At 44.3% G+C, this 27,751-nt stretch overlaps 1 protein-coding gene across 1 annotated transcript in view; it reads right to left on the reverse strand.

Moving 5' to 3' along the window:
- The window catches only part of ST6GAL2 (ST6 beta-galactoside alpha-2,6-sialyltransferase 2), a 148,065-nt gene extending 134,506 nt beyond the window's left edge, over positions 1-13,559 (reverse strand). Inside the window, exon 1 of the mRNA XM_030199559.1 lies at positions 13,385-13,559. The gene's annotated coding sequence lies outside the window, so the exon portion shown is untranslated. The remainder of the gene's footprint in view (positions 1-13,384) is intronic.
- Positions 13,560-27,751: the final 14,192 nt, after the last annotated feature.

The following is a 27,751-nucleotide window of genomic DNA, read 5'->3' on the forward strand; positions in this document are numbered from 1 at the left end:
CAGGCAGAGCTCCGGAATCTTAATGCGTGAATGAGGCAATGGTGCAGGGAGAAGGGTTTTAGATTTTTAAAAGAACTGGGCAACATTCTGGGGAAGCGAGATCCTATTCCGGAATGATGGGTTCCAGTAACCAGGATGGGACCAGGCCTGCTGGCACTGGCATTTAAAAAGGAGATAGAGCAGCTTTTAAACTAGAACCTGGGGGAAGACTGACAGTCGTTCAAAAGCGCATGGTTCGGAACAAAGTATCTTTCAAAGATATCACTAAAACATGGAAAATAGGGTATCCTGATAGCGAAGATGCAATAGAGACCATAGAAGGCCATGAGGAGCATTTTTGAAAGAAAAGTCTAAATCAGAATTTGGACGTTTTTCAAAAAAGATGGACATCTGTCTTTTGTGTTTGAAAATACTATGGACGTCCTGTGATTTGGACATCTTTGTTTTTCAGCCATTTTTGAAAAAAAAAAAAAAAAAAACCCATCCAAGTGTAAAATGTCCAAATTCAAGCCATTGGGATGTAGGAGGAGCCAGCATTTTTAGTAGACTAGTCCCCCTGACATCCCAGGACAGCAATAGGGCACCCTAGGGGGCACTGCAGTGGACATCATAAAATGCTCCCAGGTACACATCTCACCATTGCTCCCTTACCTTGTGTGCTGAGCCCCCAAAAACCAACTACCCCCAACTTTATACTACCATAGCCCTTACAGGTGAAGGGGGCACCTATATGTGGGTACAGTGGGTTTCTGGTGAGTTTTGGAGGGCTCACAGTTTCCTCCACAAGTCAGCAGGTAGTGGGGGTATGGGCCTGGGTCCACCTGTCTGAAGTACACTGCATCTGCTATTAAACTACTCCAGGGACCTGCATGCTGCTGTAATGGACCAGAGTATGACATCTGAGGCTGGCAAGTAATGTTCAACATACTTTTTTGGGGTGGGACAGTGTTAGTGACCACTAGGGGAGTAAGGGGAGGTCATCCCCAATTCCATCCAGTGGTCATCTGGTCATTTGGGCACCTTTTTGTGCCTTATTCGTAATAAAAGCAAGTCTAGCTCAAAATGTCTAAATTTTAATCCTGTCAAAAAAAATTGCCCACTCTCAATATGTATATATATATAGCACTCTAACGATTCCCCAATCAGTCTAAATTTTAATCCTGGACATTTTTGCTTTGTTCCATTATGGCTGAAAGACGTCCACGTCTTAGGAATGCCCAAGTCCCGCCCCTTGAGATCTGGACGTTCTTCTGAGAGACTTGGGAGAAAGACGTCCAAAATGAGGTTTCGATAATACCGATTTGGACACTTATGAGATAGACGTCCAAATGCTGACTTATGTCACTTTCTGGACGTCTCTTTCGAAAATGAGCCTGCATGTGTCTTTAAATAAAAAGCAGACAACAGATTGCAAATTAACACTTTCAACTGCTGAGATGTAAATAGGAACAAACAACAAAGGGCCCAGTTTACTACGCAACCCTGTAAGCACACTAACATTTTAGCGTGCACTAAAAATTAGCATGTGCTAATGTTACAGACACCCATATTTTCCTAGGAGTGTTTCTAGCGTTAGCACACGCTAATTTTTAGAGCACGCTAAACGCTAGCACACCTTAGTAAACATGGTTCATAGTTTGAAATGTCTATATGTGAATGCCAGAAGCCTAAGAAATAAAATGGGAGAGTTAGAATATATTGCACTAATGAAAAATTAGACATAATAGGCATCTCTGAGAGCTGGTGAAAGGAGGATAACCAGTAGGACACTCATACCAGGATACAAAATTATATCATAGTAATAGGGTAGATCAAATTGGTGGAGGGGTAGCACTGTTATGGTAAGGAGGGCCTTGAATCAAATAGATGACACAACACATATCTTGGAATCCCTATGGATTGAAATTCCATGTGTAAAGGGGAAAAGGATAGTGATAGTGTACTACCGTCCACATGGCCAGGATGGACAGATGTAGAAATGTTATCAGAAATTAGGGAGGCTAACAAACTGAGGAACACACTAATAATGGGTGATTTCAATTACCCCCGATATTGACTGGGTAAATGTAACATCAGGGCAAACTTGGAAATTCCTTGATGAAATCAAGGACTGCTTTATAGAGCAGCTGGAGCCAACAAGGAGGAGGAAAAATTCTAGACCTAGTGGAACACAAGATCTAGTGCGGGAGGTAATGGTGATGGAGCCACTTGGTAACATAATATGATCAAATTTGATATCAACTTTGGAGTAAGTACACACACAGGCAATCCAATACGTTAGCATTTACCTTTCGAAAAGGAGACTATGATAAAAAGAGAAGAACGGTGGAAAAAAAAAACAACTTAAGCAGCTGCGAAGGTCAAAAATTTACATCAGGTGTGGATGCTATTCAAAAACACTATCCTGAAAGCCCAGGCCAAATATATTCTATGTATTAAAAAAAGGAGGAAGGAAGACCAAACAGCCAGCATGGTCAAAAAGTGAGGTGAAGGAAGCTATTAGAGTTAAAATGAAAAAGGATCTGACTGAAAATAATAAGAAACAGCATAGGCATCTCTGAGACCGGGTGGAAGAAGGATAACCAGTGGGCAAGTCAAATGTAAAGCGCTGATAAGGATGGCAAAGAAGAACTCTGAAAAAGATTGCATTGGAGGCAACACACACAGTAAAACTTTAGATATATTAAAAGAAAATGGCAAAAGAATCAGTTGGACCGCTAGATGACCGAGAGGTAAAAGGGGTACTCAGGGAACTCAAAGCCATAGCAAAGAGATTAAATTAATTCTTCGCTTTGGTCTTCACCGAGGAAGATTTGGGAGAGATACCTGTGCCAGAAATGGTATTCAAAGCTGACAAGTCAGAGGAACTGAATGAAATCTCGATAAACCTGGAAGTTGTAATGGAGCAATTTGGCAACGTGATGAGTAGCAAATCACCTTGACCAGATGGTATTCATCCCAGAGTACTGATAGAATTGAAAAATGAACTTGCAGAACTATTGTTTATATTATGTAATTTATTTTTAAAATCAAGAATGGTACCGGAAGATTGGAGGATGGCCAATGTAATGCCGATTTTTAAGGTTCCAGAGGTGATCCGAGAAATTATAGACTGGTGAGCCTGACGTCGGTGCCAGGCAAAATGGCAGAGACTATATAGAACAAAATTACAGAGCATATTCAAAAGCATGGATAAATGAGACAAAGCCAACATGGATTTAGTGAAGGGAAATCTTGCCTCACCAATCTATTACATTTCTTTGAAGGGGTGAACAAACGTGGATAAAGGTGAGCCAGTTGTTATTGTGTATCTGGATTTTCAAAAAGGCATTGGACAAAGTACCTCATGAAAGACTCCAGAGGAAATCAGAGATTCATAGGATAGGAGGTAGTGTCCTACTATGGATTAAAAACTGGTTAAAAGACAGAAAACAGAGAGTAGGGTTAAATGGTCAGTAATCTCAATTGCGAAGGGTAGATAGTGGGGTTCCCCAGGGGTCTGTGCTGGGACCGCTGCTTTAACATATTTATAAATGACCTAGAGATGGGAGTAACTAGTGAGGTAATTAAATTTGCTGATGACACAAGGTTATTCAAAGTTGTTAAATCGCAGAGCATTGTGACAAATTACAAGAGGACCATACAAGACTGAGAGACAGGGCATCAAAATGGCAGATGACATTTAAATGTGAGCAAGTGCAAAGTGATGCATGTGGGAAAGAGGAACCCAAAATATAGCTACCTAATGCAAGATTCCACATTAGGAGTCACCAACCAGGAAAGGGATCTAGGTGTCATTGATGATATGTTGAAACCATCTGCTCAGTGTGCGGTGGCGGCGGCTAAGCAAGCAAATAGAATATTAGGTAATATTAGGAAAGGAAAACAAAAATGAGGATGTTATAATGCCTTTGTATCACACCATGGTGTGATCGCACCTCAAATATTGAGTGCAATTTGGTCACTGCATCCCCCAAAAAAGATATAATGGAATTAGAAAAGGTACACAGAAAGGCGATGAAAAAGATAAAGGGGATGGGACGACTTCCCTATAAGGAAAGGCTAAAGCAGCTAGGGCTCTTCAGCTTGGATAAAAGATGGCTAAGGGGAGATATAATAGAGGTTTATAAAGTAATGAGTGGAGTGGAACGGGTAGATGTGAATTGCTTGTTTACTCTTTCCAAAAATACTAGGACCAATGGGCATGCAATGAAGCTACAAAGTAGTAAATTTAAAACGAATCGGAGAAACTTTTTCTTCACTCAATATGTAATTGAAAACTCTGGAATTTGTTGCTAGAGAATGTAGTAAAAGCAGTTAGCTTAGCTGGGTTTATAAAAAAAAGGTCTGGCTACCTTCCTGAAGAACAGTCCGTAAGCAATTATTAAAATAGACTTGGGGAAAATTCACTGCTTATTTCTAGGGTAAGCAGCATAAAATGTATTGTACTGGTTTGAGATCTTGCCACGTACTTGTATTGGCCACTATTGGAAAACAGGATGCTGGGCTTGAGGGACCTTCGGTCTGTCCCAGTATGGCAATATTTACGTTACCAGGGCTAGCCCAGCCACTAGGCAGACTTGGGAGGCTCGAGGACAGCAATGGCTAGTGACAGCAATCCTTTAAAGCAACATCTGTGCATACAAATGCACACTTAAGGATAGCCTCATCCCACCCCAACCTCCCTCCCCTCCACCAGAGGGGGCGGTACACATTGGTTTTAAACCTGCAGGTGTACTGAAAGGCCTACTGCTGTAGGCTAAGCTCTGGTGGGGGAAGGGGGAGGAAGACGCGTGAGGAGAGGAGAAGAAAGGAGAAAGATGTTGGACAAATGGAGAAGGGAAAAGATGCTGGACTATGGAATGGGGCTAATGGCTGATGATTTTCCTAGGGCTATCTTAGGCTACCTTCTTTATCATCTGATTTCTATCTTTGCTTCTGATATTTCTTGCTTTGTTTCTGTTTCTTACCTGGACCCATCCCTTCATCTGTCTGCATTCTTTCTATATGTGGTAGTTAAAAAAAAACAAACCCTCTAATTTTGTAGGTAGGATTTAAGCAAAGGTGAAATTACTGTTATACATCAACTGCACTGCAGACTACTTCTCCAACTGCAAAAGCATAATGAACAAGAACAGCAGAAGTCTCTAAGTCCATGTGGAAGCACTGGGACAGAACCTGGAAGGGGTCAAAGGGCAGACTAAAAATATACTAACTAAATTAACTATGGAGCCCTTTTACTAAGCTGCATTAGGTGCTAACGTGTGCTTAATGCAGGTCATGGTAAAGTGTTTTGCATTAGTGAGCACATGGCAAAACTGTACGCTATTTTTTGTATTTTTTTTTAGTGGCGTATCAAGGGTGGAGAGTGGGTGTTCCTGCACTAACCAATTTGTGCACCTACATTACTGCGAACTAACTGGTTAGTGGGCAGATAATGCAGGATCGCTTACTGCCTAGAAAATAGGTGTCGATAAGTGTTCCTAAAGTAATTAAAAAAAAAAAAATTTGCCGCATGCTAATGGCAACATTAGTGCATGGCCAATTTTAAAAAAGTAGAGGAGACAACAAGAGTAGCAGCTTTGGGAGTATACGTGAAAAATTCCCACAAAGGTAATTGTCCAGGAGAAAACCTTTCCTTGCACCAGGCTTTCTGTTTGCTTTTTGATGTGGTGTCCTGTTGGTGGTGTCCTTCTTCACCACCATTTTGTCTTACCATTCCCTGAGAGCAGCGTCTGTCTAGATTTATATATGGTACTCACTCCAGGTTATTTGACTGAACTGATTTCCAACATCCAGTGTCTCTACAACCCCTGAGGCAGGCGGATTCGCCCCGCCGAAACACAGTCCCATGTTGGGTGCATACTAGTGCAAATAAATGTTTTCTCCTGGACAATTATCTTTGTGGAATTTTTTTTGCATATACTCCCAGAGCTGCTACTCTTGTTGTCTCCTCTACTCTGTTTTATTGCCTTTGTGTTCCCGTAGAGGCGATTTTCTGTTCTCCTTGCTTCAACATTAGAGTATACCCATTACTGGAAAAATAGAAAGTCAGGGTTCATATGGCCATGGTAAAAATGGTCTTTGTGCACAGGAAAGACCCATTAAAAAAAAGTTCTGTTTATTAATGAATGGCACACAAAACAGTAAATCAGTGATAAGACTAATTTTTACTGCAGCTTTTTATAAGGACCCCTTTGATATCAGTTGCTCTGGACTTATTATGTTGGTCTGTGTGAATGGTATAAAATATATAAGAGATGAACAGGGAGTGGAAATGTGTGTGTGGTGTGAAGAAAGGGCAGCAGTTATACATGTGTGCAGAAGTTTGTGTGCTTGAAAACTCAATGTAGTTTTACTGTTGAGTTCCAGGATTGCTGAGTTTGGATAATCAGTGTAGTTTCCCTGCTTAGTTTGGGGACGGGGCAGGGAGGTCATTAGTGGTGGGGGCAGTGAAGACAATTCTGCCCAAGTGGCTGATCATTTGGGGACCCCACAAACTACACCTCCACAGCAGTATGCCACACTGCATGTGTCTACAGTCCCAATGACGCACTGTGTGATACAGCAGCTGAGAGATACATATAACAAAAAAAATGCATGCAGATATAAAATGTGTGGACTGCAAGTAAATGTAGTACTATAGAACCCAAAAAGAGTATTTTAAATTTCATTAGTATGACTATTTTCATGAGTATTAAGCTGTACTTGAAGAATAAGCTATAATCAAAAGTTAACAAATCCTACAGCAAGAGTGGCTGTACTGTGACGTTTAAGGCAGATTCCAATGAACTTGAAGTCAAGACTGCAGAACCCTCTATCCAAGAAAGGCCTACTAAAACTAAGTTCTGGACAAAAAATATATACAATAAGCTTTTTAAATTGATACAAGAAGTTCCATTCAGAACTAAAGGAAACTAGTTATGTTACCATTACTTTTCCCGGCTGTTTTTTTAATAAGACTTTGGAAAGCATTATTTCTAAAATTCTCTGGCTAAAACATCCTCCAAGGTTTGCATTGTGGAAGTTTGAGGGGGTGGGGGGGGGGTGGATTTACCAAATTTTAAACATTATTATTATGACTACAAGATGTGGCAGGGTGCATATTGGTTACTAGAGCATTGCTTGAAGAATAATCCAAAAATACAAAAAGCAGGTAAGCCAGTTCATGGACTGTTTGGCAGACACCAGCTGTTACATGAGGGAAATTTTAAAGCCTTTCAAATGATGCAGGAGGAGTTTGGTCTGCCAGACTCCCAGTATTTTGCCTGGTTGCAGTTGTAAAGTGCACTTCAAGCTTGCAAGCTGGATTTGGGAAATGTCTCTAATTCATGGTAGCTTCCAGCTTTATTTGGGAAAAATATGACTTCAACTGGTGCAGCATCTGCTAATTTATACATGGATAAAAGGTATGACCAAGAAAGTTTGTACTGGGATGCAGCAAGTGTGGGAATATGATTTGCAAAACAGCCAAAGGAACTCAGTGGCAGTCCTTTTGGTTGTTTGATGCAGATATGAGTTTTTCAGCATCAGTTATACAGTCACTATTTTTCCTTTTACATCCTTCACTGTGGACGCCCCTTAAATCAACAACAACAAAAAAAAGATGTAGACTGAAATATAGGCCTGGGTTCCCTTACCAACTAACTAGGCTACTCCAGGGACCTACTTGCTGCTCTAATAGGCCAGGCCATAACATCTGAAGCCATCATAGAGGCTGGTATATATTGTTTCTTTTACATCTTTGGTCATACCTTAATTTCCCTCCGGAGGTCATTTAGGGCACCTTTTTGTGACTTAGTTGTGATTGAAACAAGTCTAGATCAAAACATCTAACTCAAGGGCCCCTTTTACAAAGGCGCTCTAGCGTATGCAAGCTAAAGATAAGCATGCACTAAATGCTAGAAATGTCCATATATTCCTATGAAGTCAGCAAACGGCACTCTTGTAATTTTAAATAGTGCAGGGAGCATTCAGTTACTCTTTCTATGTACGCTCAACTTCTCTGCTAGTTTATTTTTAATATACACAGGTCTATATGATCAGACAGTCATGATCTGATGATCCTATTATGACTGACCTATCATATATTCCTATGGGCATCTCTAGCTTTTAGCGCATGCTACACATACAAGACCTCCTCAATGATTTTTAACTTTTTCAGAAAAAAAAATCCAAACATACATGTACATATATCATATAACAGTGACACTAATTCTTATGATTCAAATAACAAGAACACTACATATGAATAGGCAGCACTACAAATATTACACTGGGCCCAAAAACACCAGTACACCTCCTCCTCCTACTGGTAAAACAGAACAAGTAGGACAGATGCAGATCACTACACAGAAGCTACATGCCCACAGAATACCGTACCTCAGTCACATGCAAAGCACAGACAGAATGGTATCACAAATTAGAAATAGAGATATAAAGAGAAAAAACCTCAAGAAGTAAAAAAAAAATGTGAGAAAAACAGAAATCCATTTCCTCTTATACTGAACATAAATACAATGATGTCCATGATGTAGATTTCCAAAACTAACAGTTAAATTCAGAGAGTACTCCCTCCCAACACACACTTTTTTCTACCTTTGTTGTCTGGACATTTTTCCCCATCATGTGGATCCTAATTTTTTTCCTGCTTTCTGCTCTCTTTCCAGGGGCTGCTGTCCATTTCTCTCCTCCCGTCTTGTTCCATTCCCTTATTATATCTGTCTCTGATGTAATCTGCCACTGCTTGCCCTGGAATAAGTAGCACGGAATGTTGCTATTAATTGGGTTTCTGCCAGGTGCTTGTGACCTGGATTGGCCACTAATGGAAGCAGGATACTGGGCTAGATGGATCATTGGTCTGACTCAGTATGGCTATTCTTATGTTCTTATATTGATCTTTTAGCGCTTTCCTCCCTTTCTACTTCTGCCTCTGTCAACTCAGATTTCAACTGCTTTCTCATCCCCATCTTCTACTTTTCAACTACCTACCAATTTTCCATCTCCTCTCACCTCCTAGCACTCCTCATTCCAGTCTCATTCCTTCCCCTGCCTCCTAGTCCCTTCTAGCTTTCCTCTACTCCCCATTACTGCATTTCTACCCCCTGTACATATTATCCTCCTCTCACTTGTCTCCTTGACAATCCCCAATTGTGGTTTCCTTAATTCTTTCAACTACCATCCAAAAAATCTACAAAGTGTCTTTTTGATGATTTAATTACAGTGGCACTAAACATTCTTGTAAATCAATGGAAGGATAATAGTGATAAGAATGTTATTCTATTGTGGCAATGGGTCTATTTATTTAGAAAGTATGAGAAGATATTAGAGGAAAGGGGCTTTCTGGTACCTAAACAAAAAAGCAAGTCAAAATTGTTGGATCATCATATGTTGATTGAGGCTTGAGAGGTTTTATGCTTTGTTCTTATTGTAAATTGTTAATGATATTGTTTTGTACATTTCACTGTTCTTGTAATTTAGCTTTTGAATTAAATAATTATGAAAGAGAGAGACCTGTTGCCTGGACATACATAGACCAAAAACACATATACACAAGCACACTCCTACACGAGTTTATTTCCTGAAAACATAGCTAAGACACCAAACACAAACGTTATTAGGACAGACAAACTTTTCCCTTCAGAAAGTATGCTTATAAAATGGTTGGGCAACATGGCCTTAAAAATGAGATTCAACACAAACAAAACAAGAACTCTGCTGCTCATTTTCATTAGATAATTAATTCAGTTGGCATTGGGGCTTTTTAAACAACTTATACTTTACAAATTAAACCAAGAGGTGTATTTTCAAATCACTCAGGGCCCTCTTTACTAAGCCGTGCTACAGGTGAGCTAGCATTTTTTAGCATGCACTAAAAATTAAGCATGTGGTAATGCTAGGATATGGATGTCTCTAGTATTAGCATGCGCTAAAAACGCTGGCGCACCTTAGTAAGTAGGGCCCTACATAGGCAATTCATGAAGTTCACTGCAGTACCCCCTAGGGTGCCCGGTTGGTATCCTGGCATGTCAGGGGGGATTAATGCACTAGAAATGCTGGCTCTTCCCATGCCCAAATGGCTTGCATGAGGACGTTTTTAACCTGGACATCTTTGGTTTCAAAAATCGCCGAAAGTCAGAAACGTCCATGTCTAGGGACGTCCAAAACTAAGGACGTCTCTGACGGTATTTTTGAAACGAAAGATGGATGTCCATCTTGTTTCGAAAATACAGGTTTCCCCACCCCCTGGATTTCACCGTTTTGCAAGGATGTCCAAATCGCAACTTGGACGTCCCTTTCGAAAATGCCCCTCTATGTAGCTTTGTAAGTCTGAGTGCTTTGAAAATGAGCCCCCACATATACCAGTGAAAACTGTTCTTAAGGGCCCTTTTAAGAAAGTGGGACAAGCCTACTGCGGGCTTGCTGTGCAGCAATTTGGTGCTACCACCGGGCTCCCAGGCATAGGAGCCAACTTTTCAAAATGATTGGGGATGCTGAATTTTTTTTTTTACAGGTGGTGCATTCCCCCTCCCTCTCCATCCCGCCCCCTCCCTCCCCCCTCCGAGTTCCAGGCCCACCTCCCTCCCTCCCTGTTCCAGGCCCCCCCTCCCTCCCTCCAGTTCCAGGGCCCCCCTCCCTCCGTTCCTCCAAATTGTAAAAGTCATCTATCTTACCTCGTCGGGGTTAGGGCAGCAGCAGCGGTAAAAGGCATGCAGGCTCAGCGCTTAGTTCAGTTTTCCCTTCTCTCTCTCTCAGCTCTGGCCCCACCCTTGCGGAAATGAGGGTGGGACCAGAGCTGAGAGAGAGAGAAGGGAAAACTGAACTAAGCACCGAGCCTGCATGCTTTTTACCACTGCTGCCGCCCTAACCCCGACGAGGTAAAATAGATGACTTTTAAAATTCGGAAGGAGGGGGCCTGGAACTTGAAGGGAGGAGGGAATGAAGTTCTGGTGGGTGAACTATTGGGGGTGTTCGAGCCTATGCTCCCAGGGGACCCTCACCGCATGCAATTCCCAGCGCTAGAAAATATTTTTGTATTTTCTAGCGCCAGGAGCATGCCCAGCAGTAATTGGGCAGTGCCGCATGCTGCCTGGTTACTGCAGGAGCCCTTACCACCTCGGTAAAGGATACCCCAGGAAATGGCCGCACATTTAACTTACCGCACGGCCATTTCCTTCCTTTACAAAGGAAAGACTTTTACCGGCAACAGTAAAAAGGGATGTCAGCACATTTAACTTACCGCACAGCCATTTCCTTCCTTTACAAAGGAAAGACTTTTACCGGCAACAGTAAAAAGGGATGTCAGCACATGCCGATTCCACCACTGCTTGGTAAAGGGCCCCCTTTGTGTTTTACATTGACTAGCACCTAGCTATATTAAATGCTTGAACCTTTTAGGAGGTAAATTTCATAACCAGGTACCTCAGTTAAAAAAAAATCTTATTTCTTCAAGAGAATATGGGGCTCATTTTCAAAGCACTGACTTACAAAGATTCATAGGTTCCTATATAACTTTGTAACTAGTGCTTTGAAAATATGCCTCCACAAGCACTTATGTTCCTTTACAAAATAAAATTACTACATTGACCCAAGTACTGCACAAATTTTCACACACAATTACACCTGTTCCAAAGCAGAGTACATACACACATCTACACCTACCTGCATACAGGCATATTTTATAAAATATACATGCACATCAAACTCCACTCTAGTTCTGCCCAAATTCTACCCCTGAGAATGTCTATATGCAGAGAGTACAAGCGCAGGCATTGTCTTTCAGTAAAGATAGACAGACTATGTAGTTATGGGTTTATCTGTATCAGTTTCTATATTAGAATTTCTGGAACCACTCAGTCAGCTATACTCCTGGGTCAGATATTTTATTTTTATAGTCTCTTTATTTCAAGTTCTATTGCATGTTTATTCCTAAAGACTACTTTTCTTTAAATTTGTTAGAGACAGTATAAAAGCATTGGTTATCTCGACTTTGCTGTTTACCGAAATGTAGGCAATACCAAATTCTTTTCTGGGACCTGAATTGCAGAGAAAACAGATTCCAAAAATGAAAAATAAATAAATGTATGTTAAAAAAGTCTAAGAAGTATCTTGGTATTTCAATAAATATCAATATCCATTATACCGATTTCATTCTTGACAGTTCCTAGTTTGAATTAATACTGTGTTCATCAAATTCGTAGATTATATCCCATTGTGGATTATTCTCTTTAGTAAACTGCTCCGTTACATCTGTTTATAGTACCTGTGTTACTTTCTTAATTGGATTATGCAAAGTAACAGCACGGAAACCCTTAAACCTTTACCTCAAATGTAACATCATTATTTCTACTGAGCTAATACGGTAGTACACGTCTCCATTCTATAAAGTAGAAAAAAAATACAAAACCAGTTTTTTAAAAGCCTTGAGATTATCAAGCGTGTCCAAAATTTTGTTTTCGTTTTGCGCGGATAATGAGTTATGCGTCAACATTAAAAGGTCCGCAAAAGTACCTTGTCCGCTAGAAACTCCTAGGTTTTAAATGAAAATAAGTTAACAGTAGTAGCAGCAAGAACATTATCCAAAGCAATCTTATTCAGTGCCTGCAGTCTGCAGAGAATGGTTTTCAAACTTGATTACCCTTATCTGCTAGGAGAGGAAGGAATGTTATCGTCCCAATCATCGTAAGAATAAGAAGATAGCAACTTGGGGCAATGCAATTAAAAAGGACTGCTAGCATACTGATTTATTCCAAACACCCTATCCTTAAAAAAAAAAAGGAATTATTTATTTCCAGTTTTCAGCTTGGAGTTGATAGTAAAATATGATAACAACAACATGTTTTGTAGCTCGCTTTTCCCAAATGCAAAAGAAACAGAAGTGCAAAACCTCCCAAGAGAGGCGAAGTTTCTCTCACAAAAGCCATTCTAATAGCAGTAGAGAGAATCATTCTATAGTCCGAGAACAAGACCATTGTCTAAGACCAATTAAAAAAAAAAAGGAACCGAAAAATCGTGTTCTGTCTACCTTGTGCTTTAAAGAGACCCCAAACACTTCTAAACCTCTGACACCCACAGGGTAGAGCTCCGAACACGCATGCCCAAGGATATCACCCTAGCTCACATTTATTAGGATTTTTACTAACAATAATAAAGAGAACGGTGCCCGTTAACCTCTCCCCCCCCCCCCCCCCCCCTTCAACCAGGCACAAAACATTTACAAGAAGCACAAGTATAGCATCCTACGGCGTGCACCGAATATGAGCAGCAGAATGCATGCACATGCATGCTTTTTCGGCTCTCACACACGTTCCATTGTGCCAGGGCAGCACCTCGGCTAAGGCAAGCTGACGCGTTTCCCTCTCCTCCAGAGCAGCTTGTAATTTACCTGGGATGTGGCGGGCTCCCTCAGAGCGTGACAGGCGAAGGGAGCCCCGGCGCGAGGTGGGCTCGAAGGTTGAGGGAAAGGGCGGCTCGGTAGCGTGCAGCAGACATACTGAGGCTGCCGCGGCCCCCTAGCGAGTACGGAACCTGCTGGGGTCGGAGCAGCTCTGCTGGGGCTTACTTCTCGCTCGGTCTCTTTGGGACTGACAGCGCGGCGAAGGCGCATGCAGCCTATGAAGTTGCGTGTCTGTGGGTGTGTATGTGTGCGCGCGCGCAGGCACGAGACAGCGGAGAGGGGGGAGGGGGCGTGGAGGCGAAGGCGTGCGCTGGAAGCAGGGGCCGACGCGGTCGAGGAAATTGACCATCCGCTGGTCTCTCGCGCGCGCCGTCCTGGAGGACGCATTTATTTCCTAGAAGCGGCAGCAGCACCACGAGTCTTGGACGCTGCGGAACTTGGAAGTAATCCGTTATCATCCTCACACCTCTCCTGCACAGAGAAATCGACGTTTCTTTGTTTGGCAAGCACTTGCAACGACTGTAGGAACAAATCTCGCAAAAGACAAAAGTCGTTGCAAGTGCATGTCCATTTGTTTTTAGTGCTCAAGTATTTCGGACGGTCTACTACAGCTTCCTATATGAGCAGACCATCTAGAGCTTACTGTTTGACCCCTGATGTAGGCGCTTGCATGTCGAAACACAGCGGTGTCGGGCCCTTCCTTTATTTTCATCAATAAAAGACTGTTGGATTATATCTCCAGTGGTGATGCGTCTTTGGTCAGCCTCTACTTTTGCCTGCTATAAGAATAGCCATACTGGGTCAGACCAATGGTCCATCTAGCCCAGCATCCTGCTTCCAGAGGAAGCCAATCCAAGTCACAAGGACTTGGCAGAAACACAATTAGTAGTGACATCCCATGCTGCCAATCCCAGGGCAAGCAGTGGCTTCCCCTGTGTCCATCTCAATAACAAACTATGGACTTTTCCTCCAGGAACTTGTCCAAAATATTTTAAACCTAGATATGCTGACTGCTGTTCCATAGTTTATCTATTCTTTGAAAGTATTTCCATGTAATTTCATTGAGTGTCTTCTGGTCTTTGTACTTTTTGAAAGAGTGAAAAATTGATTCACTTTTACCCGTTCTACAGTACTCAGGATTTTGTAGACCTCAGTCATATCCTCCCTCAGCTGTCTCTTTTCCAAGTTTAAGAGCCCTAACCTCCTTAGCCTTTCTTCATATGGGAGAAGTTCCATTCCCTTTATCATTTTGGTCACTCTTCTTTGAACATTTTCTAATTCCGCAATATCTTTTTTGAGATACGGCAACCAGAACTGAACACTGTACTCAACATATGGAGCGATACAGAGGCATTACAATATTCTTGGTCTTATTTTGCGTCCATTTCCTAATAATTCCTAGCATCCTGTTTGCTTTTATGGCTCCTTCCCCCACTGGGCAGAAGATTTCAACGTATTGTCTACAATGACACCTAGATCTTTTTTTTTGACCATAGCATCAGGTAAATATAATTCGGATTATTCTTCCCAATGTGCTTCACTTTGCATTTGTCCACATTACATTTTTTCTGCTATTTGAATGCCCAGTCTGCTAGTTTCCTGAGATCTTCCTGCAATTATTTTAGAATTCACATGTGTTTTGACAACTTTGAATAGTTTTATGTCATCTGCAAATTTAATTATCTCACTGGTCGCTCCGATTTCCAGATCATTTATATATATGCTAAACAGCACCGGTTCCAGTATAGATCTGTGCGGCACTCCACTATTCACCCTTCTTCTTTGAGAAAAGTTGCCATTTAACCCTACTCTCTGTTTTCTGTCCAATTCCTAATTCCATGACTTTTTAATTTTCTCAGGAGCACCTCATGAGGAACTTTGTCAAAAGCATTGAATGATTGGTAGTAATCTGGATTTTCATTTTCCTAGGTGTTGCCTTTTCCTAGGTAGGCTCTTGTTATGTATCTCCTGGAAGCAAGTGCTAATTGCTTTATTGGCCTTGAGTGACTTTTGTAGGGTTTTGTATTGATTCACAGTGTCCATGGTAATGGATTTGGATTTAGCCCACGTCTTTCTCAGTAGTAGGTCAAGGTGAGTTACATTCAGGTACATTAGGTATTTTACTGTTCTTGGAGGGCATACAGTCTAAGTTTGTACCTAAGACAATGGAAAGTTAAGTGACTTGTCCAAGTTGTAGTAGGAGTTGAACCCTTTGCGTACCGGGTTGTCACCCTGCTGCTCTAACCAGTAGCTATAGCTAATACAGATAGGACTAGGTTCTATATATCACACCTAAAAATTTGGCGCCGAAATGAAATTCGCCTAAGCATACACATTTAGGCATATTTTATAGAATAAATTTAAATTTCCATGCAGTTTATAGAATATGCCGAGCGCCCATCCTCGCAACTACATTTAGTCACAGGCAGTTACGCCAAGTAAAACCTGGTGTAAATATCGATGCCTAAATTACACATGCACTGGGTATATCTAATATAATAAAAGGCACCCTCAACGTTCTGAGGACAACGTTCTGAAGTCACTCAGACTCCCAGAACGGTTCGTAAGTTCGTGGTGGTGAAGCCACTGAACGACTTGCTGCCCCGCCCTCGCGTCAAACGTCATGACGTCGAGGGCGGAAAACCAACAGAAAAATGAAAGCAGGGACCGCATCAAGGAAGGGGGAGGAGTAGGGAAACACGCAGAGCGTGTTTCCCTACTCCTCCCCCTGCCAAGGAAACGCTGGCTACCAACCGCGCCGCGCGCCTCAGGTAGCCCCGCCCCGACCGCCCGAGCACCACTCTCCCTCCCTCCCAAGTTCAGCAACGCGCGACGGCGACGTGGTGGGGGCGCTCCGCCCCAGATGTCAGCGGGTGGGGGGTGCTCCGAGTCCTCTCCCAGCAACGCGCGACGGCGACGTGGTGGGGGCGCTCCGCCCCAGATGTCAGCGGGTGGGGGGTGCTGCGAGTCCGCTCCCGGCGCTGTCCTGCCTTTAAAACCCTATTTGAAGCGCTGGAATAACAGGCAGCAGCGCCTCGCGTCTGCCCTTCTACTAAAAATCTCTTCGACGACGTCATTGGGCCTTCCCACATTGAGTCCCGCCCTCCTCAGGTAACTTCCAATTACCGCGAGGGCGGGTGGGACTCAATGTGGGAAGGCCCAATGACGTCGTGGAAGAGATTTTTAGTAGAAGGGCAGACGCGAGGCGCTGCTGCCTGTTACTCCAGTGCTTCAAATTGGGTTTTTTTTTAAGGCAGTGAGGGTGGTGGGCCTGGGTGGCAGGAGAATGGAGCTGGTAGGTGGGGAGGGACTCAGATGGGAGAAGGGTGTGGGGCTCTCAGGTGGGGGGGAGGGGGTTCTCAAATGGGAAGGAGACTGAGGTGGGAGGGGTTCATGGATGGGAGAAGCAGAAGGGGGTGGGGAGGGGGTTCTTGGATAGTTGAAGGGGACGGGTGGGGAGGGGACTGGGGTTCTTGGATGGGAGAGACTGGGGAGGGGGTTCTCGGATGGGAGAAGGGGACGGATGGGGAGAGGACTGGGATTCTTGAATGGGAGAAGGGGACTGAGGTGGGGAGGGGGTTCTTGGATACTTGAAGAGGACGAGTGGGGAGGGGACTGGGGTTTTTGGATGGGAGAGACTGGGGAGGGGGTTCTTGAATGGGAGAAGGAGACTGAGGTGGGGAGGGGGTTCAAGGATGGGGGAGGGGGTTCTTGGATGCTTGAAGGGGACGGGTGGGAAGGGCACTGGGGTTTTTGGATGGGAGAGACTGGGGAGGGGGTTCTCGGATTGGAGAAGGGGACGGGTGGGGAGGGGACTGGGGTTTTTGGATGGGAGAGACTGGGGAGGGGGTTCTTGAATGAGAGAAGGGGACTGAGGTGGGGAGGGGGTTCAAGGATGGGAGCGCTTCATGAAACCCCATACACACACACTCACTCTCTCATCTGGCAGCGCTTCCTGTACCCCCTGCCCCCCCCCACACACACACACACTCCCTCACTCTGTCATCTGCCATTGCTTCCTGAACCCCCCCCCCCCCCACACACACACACACATACTCACTTACTTTCATCTGGCAGCACATCCAGAATCCCCCACACCCCTCTTCTTCCAAGCTGAACCCCTCCAACACATCCCCCCCACCCCACACACACACTCTCTCTCTCTCTTCCTCTCCTCCAGCACACCAATTGCTTAGGTGCAGTGGCAGCAATCTCAGACACCAGAGAAAGAGGGGGGCCTGACACCATAGAGAGAGAGGGAGGGAGGGAGGGAGGGAGGGAGGGAGGTATCTCTGTCACACACACACACACTCTCTCTCTCACAGACAATGTGTTTCTGTCTCTCACTCTCATACACTCTATGTCTCACATTGTATCACATTCACTCTCTATGTGTCACACAGTCACTTACATACTCGCTTGGTCTCATACACTCAGTCTCACAGACAATCTGTGCCTCACACACACTCTCATTCACGCACACGCTGTATCTGTGTGAAACACACTCTCTCTCTCTCTATTACACTGTGTCTCCCATACGCAATTGCACACACTCTCATTCTCACACACACACGCTCACACCCAGACTCACTCTCTCTCTCACACACACACACTCACACTTTCACTCTCTCTATCACACACACTCACTCTCACATACACTCTCCAAAACATACACATTATGAGGAAAACCTTGCTAGCGCCCGTTTCATATGTGTCAGAAACGGGCCTTTTTTACTAGTTATATAATAACGCACTGTGAAGGACCCCTCCGCTCCTCTCAGGAAAACTCTGGCCTCCAGCCCAAGTTTCTATGTGATATTCCACTTAGTACAACTCCATGAAATCCTCCAGGTGTACCTTCCAACCGGAGGTATGTCAGCAGTACTATTCCAGCTCAGCTCCTGAGATATCCGTCAGGGAAATTATCCCAGCGGTTTCAAGAATGCAATCCCAAAAACAAACAGTTTAGAAAAAGTAGTTTTTAATAATGCAGTTCCAAAAGCAAAGCAGTTTGGGAATCTCCATAACTTAAAAAATGCAGTTCATAAACCAACAGGACATGAATCTCAGCAGTCCCAATGATGCAATTCAAAATAAGTAATCCCAAAAGCAAAAAACGTTCCACAAAGAAAAACAAGCAGTTCACAGAAAACAAACACTTCCAAACAGGCAGTTCAAACAAGCAATTTAGAAATCCCATCAGCAGTTCAGAGGCAGAGAGCTCCCAGGGGTCCCCTCCCTCCTCTGGCCAGCTCTATCTCCTGGCTTCCTCCCACTTGACCCCGTCGCTCCCTGGCTCCTCCACGATAGCCACTGCCTTCCCTTGTTTACCAAGACCCCGCACCAAGCGGTTACCTGCTGTCTGAACCTTTTACTTGTGGATCTTGCCAGAGCTGCGATCTCCATCGGCTCCTCTTGCCTCACTTCTTCCTCCTTTTCTTTCCCCTTCCATTCCATGGGCTCCTCGCCCCACCCATTCCCCAGCTGATCCTCCTCCCCCTGATTAGCTCTGCTTAGAGACTCCCCCTCCATTCCTGGCCTCCCCTCCGTGTCTTGGGTTTCACCTTTACCTGCCTTTCCCTTGGGCTCCACTGGGGGCTGCTGGGATAGGAAGTCTTTGATTCTGTTGTAAGACTTCCTCAAGGGCTGCTGGGAATCATAGTTTTTATCCTGCCTCCAGCCTTCTGGGGAAAATGATCTATGCTTTCTCCTGACATGTGGAACTCCCTGAGCTAAGAATTTGGGTTGTCCCTTCCTCTGGGCCTTATCTTCTCCTCTGCCGGTACCCCCCCCCCCCCCCTCTCTGTTCCCTTATCCCCTTCTTCACAGCACATAGATTTTAGAAATGCCCATGATCCGCCCATTCCATGTCCATGGCCATGCCCCCTGTTCAACTATGTGACTTAGAATTTACATGCAGCGCTTTATAGAATATACCTAGACAGTTCTGTGAGTAAATTCTAATCAGTGCCAATTAGTGTCAATAATTGCTTGTTAATTGACAATTATCAACACTGATAGGCTTGTTAACCTTGGTTGGTTATGCACTTTGTTATGGAATATGCTTCGATTTCCACTCAGAAATTTCGGCCCTGCTTGGCTTTCATAAATGCATGAAAACCGAACATGTTTGGTGGTAGTGGAGAGGGGGCAGCAGTGACAACATGGGGATACTGCCACCAGCTGCAGAGCTTAGAGATTTCTGGCTGCTTGACTGGAGGAGGAAGTCTTTAGTTGGCAGGGCTTGGGGATTCCTGCCAGCTCAGGTGTTTATATTTTGCATTCAGGTGGCGAGAAAATTTGGTACCTACCCATTTTGGGCTCAAGCGCCCTCCCATCAGCCTATGCCACTGAATACAATACAAAAACATCTGTGATGCACATATCCCAAAGCTAAGATATTCCAGTTAATAAATTAAAAATAAAACACTTTTTTTCTACTTTTGTTGTCTGGACATTTTGTTTTTCCATCATCTTGGTCCCAGTTTCTCTTTTCTGCTTTCTTGTCTATCTCCTGCTAATTTTCTTTGCAGTGTCTGCTGTCCATTTTTCTTTTTCTCCTCTCTTCTCTCTGGTTTCATTCCCTCACTATGCCCATCTCTAACATAATGATTTTTCTCTTTCAGCTCTTTCCTCCCTTTTTTTCTTTTCTGCCTCTGTCTACTCAAATGTCACCCTCTTTCTCACTCTTCTCCTTCTTTTTAATTTTCTGCTGCCTATCCATTTTCCATCTCCTCTCAGTCCCTAGCGCTCCCATTTCCCACCCTACTCCTTTCCCAGCCTCCTATTTCCCTCTATCCCCCTTTACCACATTTCTACCTCTGTGCTTGCTTTTCTCTTCTCACTCATTTATTATTTATTTATTACCACATAACCCAAGAGTACTCGTGGTGTACAATAGAACACTCATACAGAACAATTGAACATAATAATATAAATAAATCAAACAAACATTCATAGTGGTGACACAATATCTTAAAATAAATATCAAGAACAGAACAACCAAATTAATTATCAAAAGTTGGCAAAAAATGTTTTAAATTCTTTCTTAAACTGATTAACATTCTGCAATATACGTAAACTCAGTGGCAGCTAGTTCCACAACTTGGGACCTATCACTACAAATACAGGCAGAATACTCCTCAAGTATAAGCACTTTAAAAGAAGGAACTTCTAAAAGACAGGTTTCAGAGGATCTCAATGTTCTTACAGGCTATTAAGTCTGCAATGTTGAACATAAGATTGGAGAAACCAAATCATTTAAAGCTTTGAAAACTGAAAGCAATATTTAAAAATGATTCTCTGCTTAATAGATAACCAGTGTAGCTTCTTCAACACTGGAGTAATATGACAGTGATATGCAAACCCATATAGAATAGTCTGTAAAGACTTCAAAAATCCTCCATGCAAGCCTATCAATAGACCGTTACAATAGTCAAAACTCGGCATGACCATACATTGCACAACTAATCTAAAATTTGCATCATTCAGAAAATCATGTGATCTGATCAGTCTCAACTTGCTAAATACTAATTTAATAATCTTTAACACCTGAGATTTCATAGAGCATTATCACCAAGGGAATCAATTCACTGAAAATGACAAGGAACATCATCAGATGGATAGCTGGACAGATCTCTTAGTTTTTGCCACATTCAACTTTAAATGGTTACCTCACAACCATCGATTGATGAAATTAAGACACAATGGTGTCACAGTCACAAGGGCCTTAGCAATCTGTCACAGAACCCGGGATGGTGAGCCCTTGGACCAAGGCTGGAGCTTTGGCAGACAAGCCACCTAGGCTGGCACAGGCAGGAAACAGAACAGACGGGACTAGAATAAGACAAGGCAAGCACAACTAGATAGGCAAACAAGGCAGGAACAGGAATTCTGGAACAAACTTGGCTTGGCTGCAACAGGATTCTGGAACAGCATAGGCGGTCGGTGGCCCAACTGTTTGGGGAGGCTAAAGGGGGCGGGGTTAGGGGTGGAGCCAGGGGAGGAGCTTATAGCCACAATTAACACAGGAAAAAAATAAGTAAAAATAAAATAGTCACAATTAATACCTTTTATTAAATTTAGACATTAGATATGTATCATATGTCAAAGAATAAAGTGGTTGCTCAAAGCATATACTAACCACAATCGCTCAACTGCAAAACACTATGCACAAATTTGTGCAAAAACACACTCAGAACCTTACTGTACCATAACACTAGGCAGACCCTAATACACCAATATACCACCCATATAGAAAATGCAGACAGTCAACAATATGAAACAAGGGATCATAATATCACAATTCTCATGCAGAGCCACAAAACACCCTTTCAGGGTGGATAGTGTTCACAATGAGCTCCTTTTATTAACAACTATATGTAGATCCTTCAAGAGGTAGTGTGTCATGATTTAGGCTCTAAAACCCTTTCTGATGTTTTGGTGCCACCTCAGTAATGCCAATACACAATCTCTCCACTGCAAAACACTATACACAAACTTGTGCAAAAACACACTCATAACCTTAGCAAACCATAACAGCACTAATTCCAAGGACAGGACGAGCTACAACCTTATGCGTGGAAAAGCAGCACTGTAATTACACCAGGCTCTAAAACACCAGTACACAACCTAGTGAAACAAAAAAAAAAAAACCCAAAAAGGCCTGTAAATTCTACACACTAGTAGAATACTGCACCTTGATTACACATGAAACACACATGACACAACAGATAAGAAGGCAAAACTGGAAAGTTACCTCAAGAAGTCAGACTTAGCATGCAGCAATACTAGAAAAATTGAAACTTGCATGCAAAATATCACAGATGCACATTTCCAAAAGCTGACGTATTCCAGTTAATAAATTCTGAATAAAATACTTTTTTCTACCTTTGTTGTCTGATCATTTAGTTTTTCTATTCGCTTTGGTCCCAGTGTCTTCTTTCCATTTGATATTTTTTCTCTCAACATGTCCACCTACTACTACTGCTATTTAGCATTTATATAGCGCTACATCTCTCCATTCTTATCCAACATTTCTCCTGTCTTCCCTGCCCTCCACTCCATCCATGTCAGCACCTTCCCTCTTTCTCTTCTACCCTTCCATCCAGTGTCATCCCTCTTTCTCTCTCCATCCTTCTACCCATTACCCTCTCCCAATCCTTCCGTCTATTGTATCCCTCTATCTCCCCTTCCTTCTACACAGTTCTCGCTCTCGACCCTTTTCCATTCAGCATGTCCTCTCTATCCCCATTCTTCCAGTGACTTTCCTCTTTCCCTCCCTACCCTTACGTCCAGTGTCATTCCTCTTTCTGCCCCCTCCTTCCAGCATTTTCCCTCTTTCTCCCTCCTTTCATTCAGCATTTCTCCGTCTGACAGCTAGGGTCTCCCCCAGTTTCTCCCCAGCAGCTTCTCTCTCTCTCCTGCCCATGTCCCCTCTTTCTCTCCCCATCTTTCCACTAATCTCTCTCTCTCTCTCCTCTTCCATCCAGCATCTTCTCTCTGGCTCTCCCCTGCTCTCTTCCATGTCCCCTCTTTCTCTCCCCATCTCTCCCTGACTCTCCCCTGCTCTTTTGCATGTCCCTGGCTCTCCCCTGCACTTTTTTCCACTTTCTCTCTCTCTCCTCCAGCGTCCTCATGCATCTCTCCTCTCCCTCATGCATCCCACCTTTCTCTTCCCTCCCCTTCTTGCTTCCATCACTCTCACTCCTTTCTCCACCCCCCTTTTCCCATTCCCTGCCATTGCTTTCCTTCCTCCCTCTTCCTCTTAGATGTGGCACCTCACATCCTCCTCTCTCCACCCCCTTTCCCTTTGGTCTGGCAGCTGGCTGGCATGATGCATCGCTCCCCCCCCCCCCCCCCCCCCGGACTAGTTCGGTATCGCTCTCCCCCTCCGCTCCTGTCATGTCTTTGAACTTCGAGGATTCCTTCCGGTAGCAGCAGCAGCATCGGCAATGATGTAAGCGCTGCTTTCAGCCTGCCCCAGAAGCCTTCTCTGGACAGTGTCCCTCCTACGTGGGAAACTGTACAGAGAGTGCTTCCGGGGCAGGCTGAAAGCAGCGCTTACATCATTGCCAATGCTGCTACTGCTGCTGCTGCTACCGGGAGGAATCCTCGAAGTTCAAACACGACGTGACAGGACAGGAGCGGAGGGGGAGAGCGATACCGTAGTAGTCGGGGGGGGGGGGGGTAAAGATCGCACGGTCCACGCACCAGTCGGGGGGGGGGAAGGGAGGGAGATGTTCAAGGCAGCAGGAGCTGCACCTGGGGCGGTCCGCCCCGCTCTTGCTGCACTTCTGGCTGGGGAGGCTTAGCCTCCCCAAGCCTCTTATACCGGGCGCCTATGTGGAACAGACTTGGCTTGGATTGACTAGAACAGGATTCTGGAACAGATTTGGCTTGGCTTGAGTGGATCAAGATTCTGGAACGGACTTGGCTTGGCTTGAGTGGAACAGGATTCTGGAACAGAGCTTGTCTTAACAGAGAGTAGGAACAGAGCTCACAAGAGCCAGAAAGCACACAGCAGACAAAGGATTAAGCAGACCAAATGGAAGAGCTGCTTCTAATACACAAGTCAGCAAAGGAGTAGTGGTCATAAGAGCCAGGTGACAAACACAGCACACAAAGGGCAAAAGCAGACTAAAGGGAAAAGCTGCTTCTAATACAAAAGTCAGGAAAGGGGCAGAACTGACAAGTGCCAAATAACAAACACTGCACACAAAGAGTGAAAGCAGGTACAAGGAAGACTAAACAAACAAAAAAGAAATGTGCTTACCACAGACTAGCCAGCACCCATAGCCGGGAAGGGAAAGGCAAGACAAACGGAGAGGCAGCAGAAACAGCTGCGCAGCAGTGAAGTAGTCAGGGATGAAGCTGGCTTCTACAGACTCACAGAAAAAACAGACAAGAACTACATACGCCCAGAAACAGTACAGATAGAGCTTAAAACCAAAGCTAACTAAAAGGTAGTCCATACAGGTACAAACAAGAACCACACACACACACAGAAACAAAACAGAGTGTCGCGTTCCCAAGGACCTTGGCATACTGTCAGGCTTCTTCCCCGGGAGCACTGGGTTCGTGAGTCCTTGGGCCACTACCGTGGAGTGGCAGTGGCAGGCTAGATCACCTTCAAGGTAGAGACGAAACAAGACTGGACCGGAACCCTGGACTGGAGTCCTACACAGGAATACACAGGACTGGAACGCACCGGACGGGTGCGTACTGGAGTGGAGCCCGCTGGACTGGAACACACTGGAGTGGACCCACTGGACTGGAACATACAGGAGTGAAGCCCGCTGGACTGGAACCCACTGGAGCGGAACCCACTGGACTGGCTTCACCTACGCTTAGCCACCTTTCCCCGAGGGTTGAGCCCTCAGGTTCAGGCAGCCGGCAGGGCTTACAGGAAAAACCGGAACTGGAACTTGCAAGCAGGAACAGCAAGAATCAGGATACAGAAGTGCCCCCAGGCACCTAAGCGAAAGCAAGGCAGACAGGCAGGGAATGTCCGGGTTCCCGCAGTAGGCAGGTTCAAAGCAAGTCTCAGGGCGGGCGGCTAGCAAAGCAGTAGTCAGGTTCAAAGCAAAGTCTCTGGGCAGGCGGCTAGCAAAGCAGTAGTCAGGTTCAAAGCAAAAGTCTCTGGGCAGGCGGCTAGCAAAGCAGTAGTCAGGTTCAAAGCAAAAATCTCTGGGCAGGCAGCTAGCAAAGCAGTAGTCAGGTTCAAAGCAAAGTCTCTGGGCAGGTCAAGGAGCAAGACTAAGGCAGCTGCTCCAGTATCAAAGAGTACTGGCAACAGCCAAAACAAGGGCTGAAGCTCCAGAAGCAAAAGAAAACACACACGGGGAAAACCAGAAAGCAAAACACGAGAAGACTAGGAAACTGAACACAAGCTAACAGGAAAGCAATGCCCAAGCTAACCAGTCATATACTAGAAACATACACAGAGCAAACATAGGAGAACTAGTAAAGCTGAACACAGGCTAACAAACAAAGCCGTGCCCAAGCTAACAAGTCATACACCAGAAACATACACAGAGCAAACACAGGAGAACTAATAAAGCTGTACACAGGCTAACAAACAAAGCTGTGCCCAAGCTAGCAAGTCATACACCAGAAGCATACACAGAGCAAACAATGTAGCAGTGTACAGAGCACTCTACATACAAGGGCCCTTAGACGAAATGCAAAGGCAAGGGCTGCAGTCTCTAAGTGATTAATAAAGCCCTTCAACACCAGAGGCACAGCTGCAGCAATCTCCTTGCCTCCAAACAGAGGCTTGACACACAGAGAAGTCAGCCCACAGGAAGGAACAGCGGGAGCCATCTTGGATACTGGCATAGAGGAGTCGGCAGCCATCTTGGAAGAGGCATAGCCCACACAGGTGAGGTCCAGTACGGCAATCAGCACACAGAGCCAGAGAGAAACTAAGACAGAGACAGACACAGAGACAAGCAGAAGCCAGCACAGCCACTGACTCCCAGAAACAGGGTAAGAATGAGGGTGGTCACGGCCACAGACGTGACACAGAGCTTGCTGGAGAGCTTAGCTAACATGAAAGTAATCCACTCGGGTTTAAACCAGAAGCACACCCACAGGGAAACAGAACAGGGCTTACAGAAAACAGGAACAGAGCTTGGCTAACAGAGAGCAGGAACAGAGCTTGGCTTAAACAGAGAGCAAGAACAGAACTTGTCTTAAACAGAGAGCAGGAACAGAGCTTGGCTTAAACAGAGAACAGAAACAGAGCTTGCCTTAAACAGCGAGCAGGATCAGAACTCAAGGCTGTGCCCTGAGGCACAGCTAACAAGATGACCAGTTCCCTCAGAATCAAACACAGTTACAACTATAACAAGAAAAGGGAAATAGACCTATTGCAAAGGCAGCCCAGGCAAGTTCCCCGGGTCCTTATAAAGGAGACGGCTGATGATGTCACACTGGGCAATGAAGCTTGGAAGCAGAGAGACCAAAGTGAGGCTTGGCTAGCAGGAACATCAACAGCAGGGAAAGAGTCTGGAGGGGGTCACAGAGCCAGATACAGAGAATCAGAAGGTCTGGGCATAAAGTCACGGCCATAGCCGTGACAAATGTCAACATATTAAAAGCAATCGACATAGATCTATCAACCTCTAGCAAAAACAGTATATCATCCTATAGCATATAATTTAAATTTCAGTTTAATGCAATTCAATAACCTACAACGAGGCAGAAGAAAAATGTTAGCATTGCTGACAATGCAGATCCCTGTGGTACACCAGTAGAGCAATCCACCTCTGCAGAAAGCAGAAAATTGCGTAAAAACCACAATGTTCTATCTGTCAGAAAAGAATTAAGGCAAGTCAGAACTGCTCCACTCTTCTTGCCACCCCCCTTTTGACCTCTCTCACATGGTTCCACTATTTCCAGAATCCCCTCTCCACTCGTGTAGTCCACTCCACTCTCATTGCCTTACATCTGCCTATTTCCATCCACCCTCTAGCATCTTCCTGTCCCATCTCTCTTCTCTCCTGCCCCCCCCCCCAAGTGGGTTCATCTTTCCTCCTCTCTTCCCAACATTACTCCCTCTCTGTTCTGTTCTTCTTCCTTTCCCCTTTGATGAGTATCTTTCCTCCCCTCAATCCCATTATTCAGCATCTCTCCCTCCCTTCCACCCCCAGACCCAACATTAATTTTTCCCTGCTCTCCTTGTAGTTCTGTGCTCTCACTATTCTGCCCCTAATGCTAAGAGCTACTTTCTCCTTACTTCCTACTCTTTTCTCCATTGTGTCATCTGAAGAAAATATAACCTGAGATAGTTATTTCCTAGCTCTGATTCCCATCACAACTATATTCCCATTATATAAAAAGCTTAGGAGGAAATTCAATCAATGGCGCCCAAAGTTAGGCACCAGGATGATCAGTGCTAAGCTGGTATTCTACAAAGAATGCTCTGTGCATTTTTAACCTAATTTTTTGCATGAGTATTAACCAAAAGCTGGCACGTACATGCATAAATTACATTGTGGGCATGCCACTGACCTGCCCATGCGCCTCCCATGGCCACATCCCATTTGGAGTTGCACGCTATGAAATTTAGGCACGCATATATATAGATTAGGGTGTAGGGACTAGATTCAGTAAATGACGCCCAAATTTGGGCACTGAACGCTACGCTATAAATAGCACTCTATGTCGGGTGCCTTTTATAGAATAACGCATAGTGCCAGGATCCATGCCAAACTTTTGGTGTGAGAATTTACATCAACTGAAACCTGGTATAAATTCTTGGGCACCTGGTCAAAAGAAACCAGACAAAAAAGCTCCAAACAAAAAAAGTTCCCAACATAAAAGTTCCTGACAAAATAGACTCCCGACAAA

This window comes from Microcaecilia unicolor, chromosome 4 (genome assembly GCF_901765095.1).
Source record: "Microcaecilia unicolor chromosome 4, aMicUni1.1, whole genome shotgun sequence".
Classification (NCBI taxonomy): domain Eukaryota; kingdom Metazoa; phylum Chordata; class Amphibia; order Gymnophiona; family Siphonopidae; genus Microcaecilia; species Microcaecilia unicolor.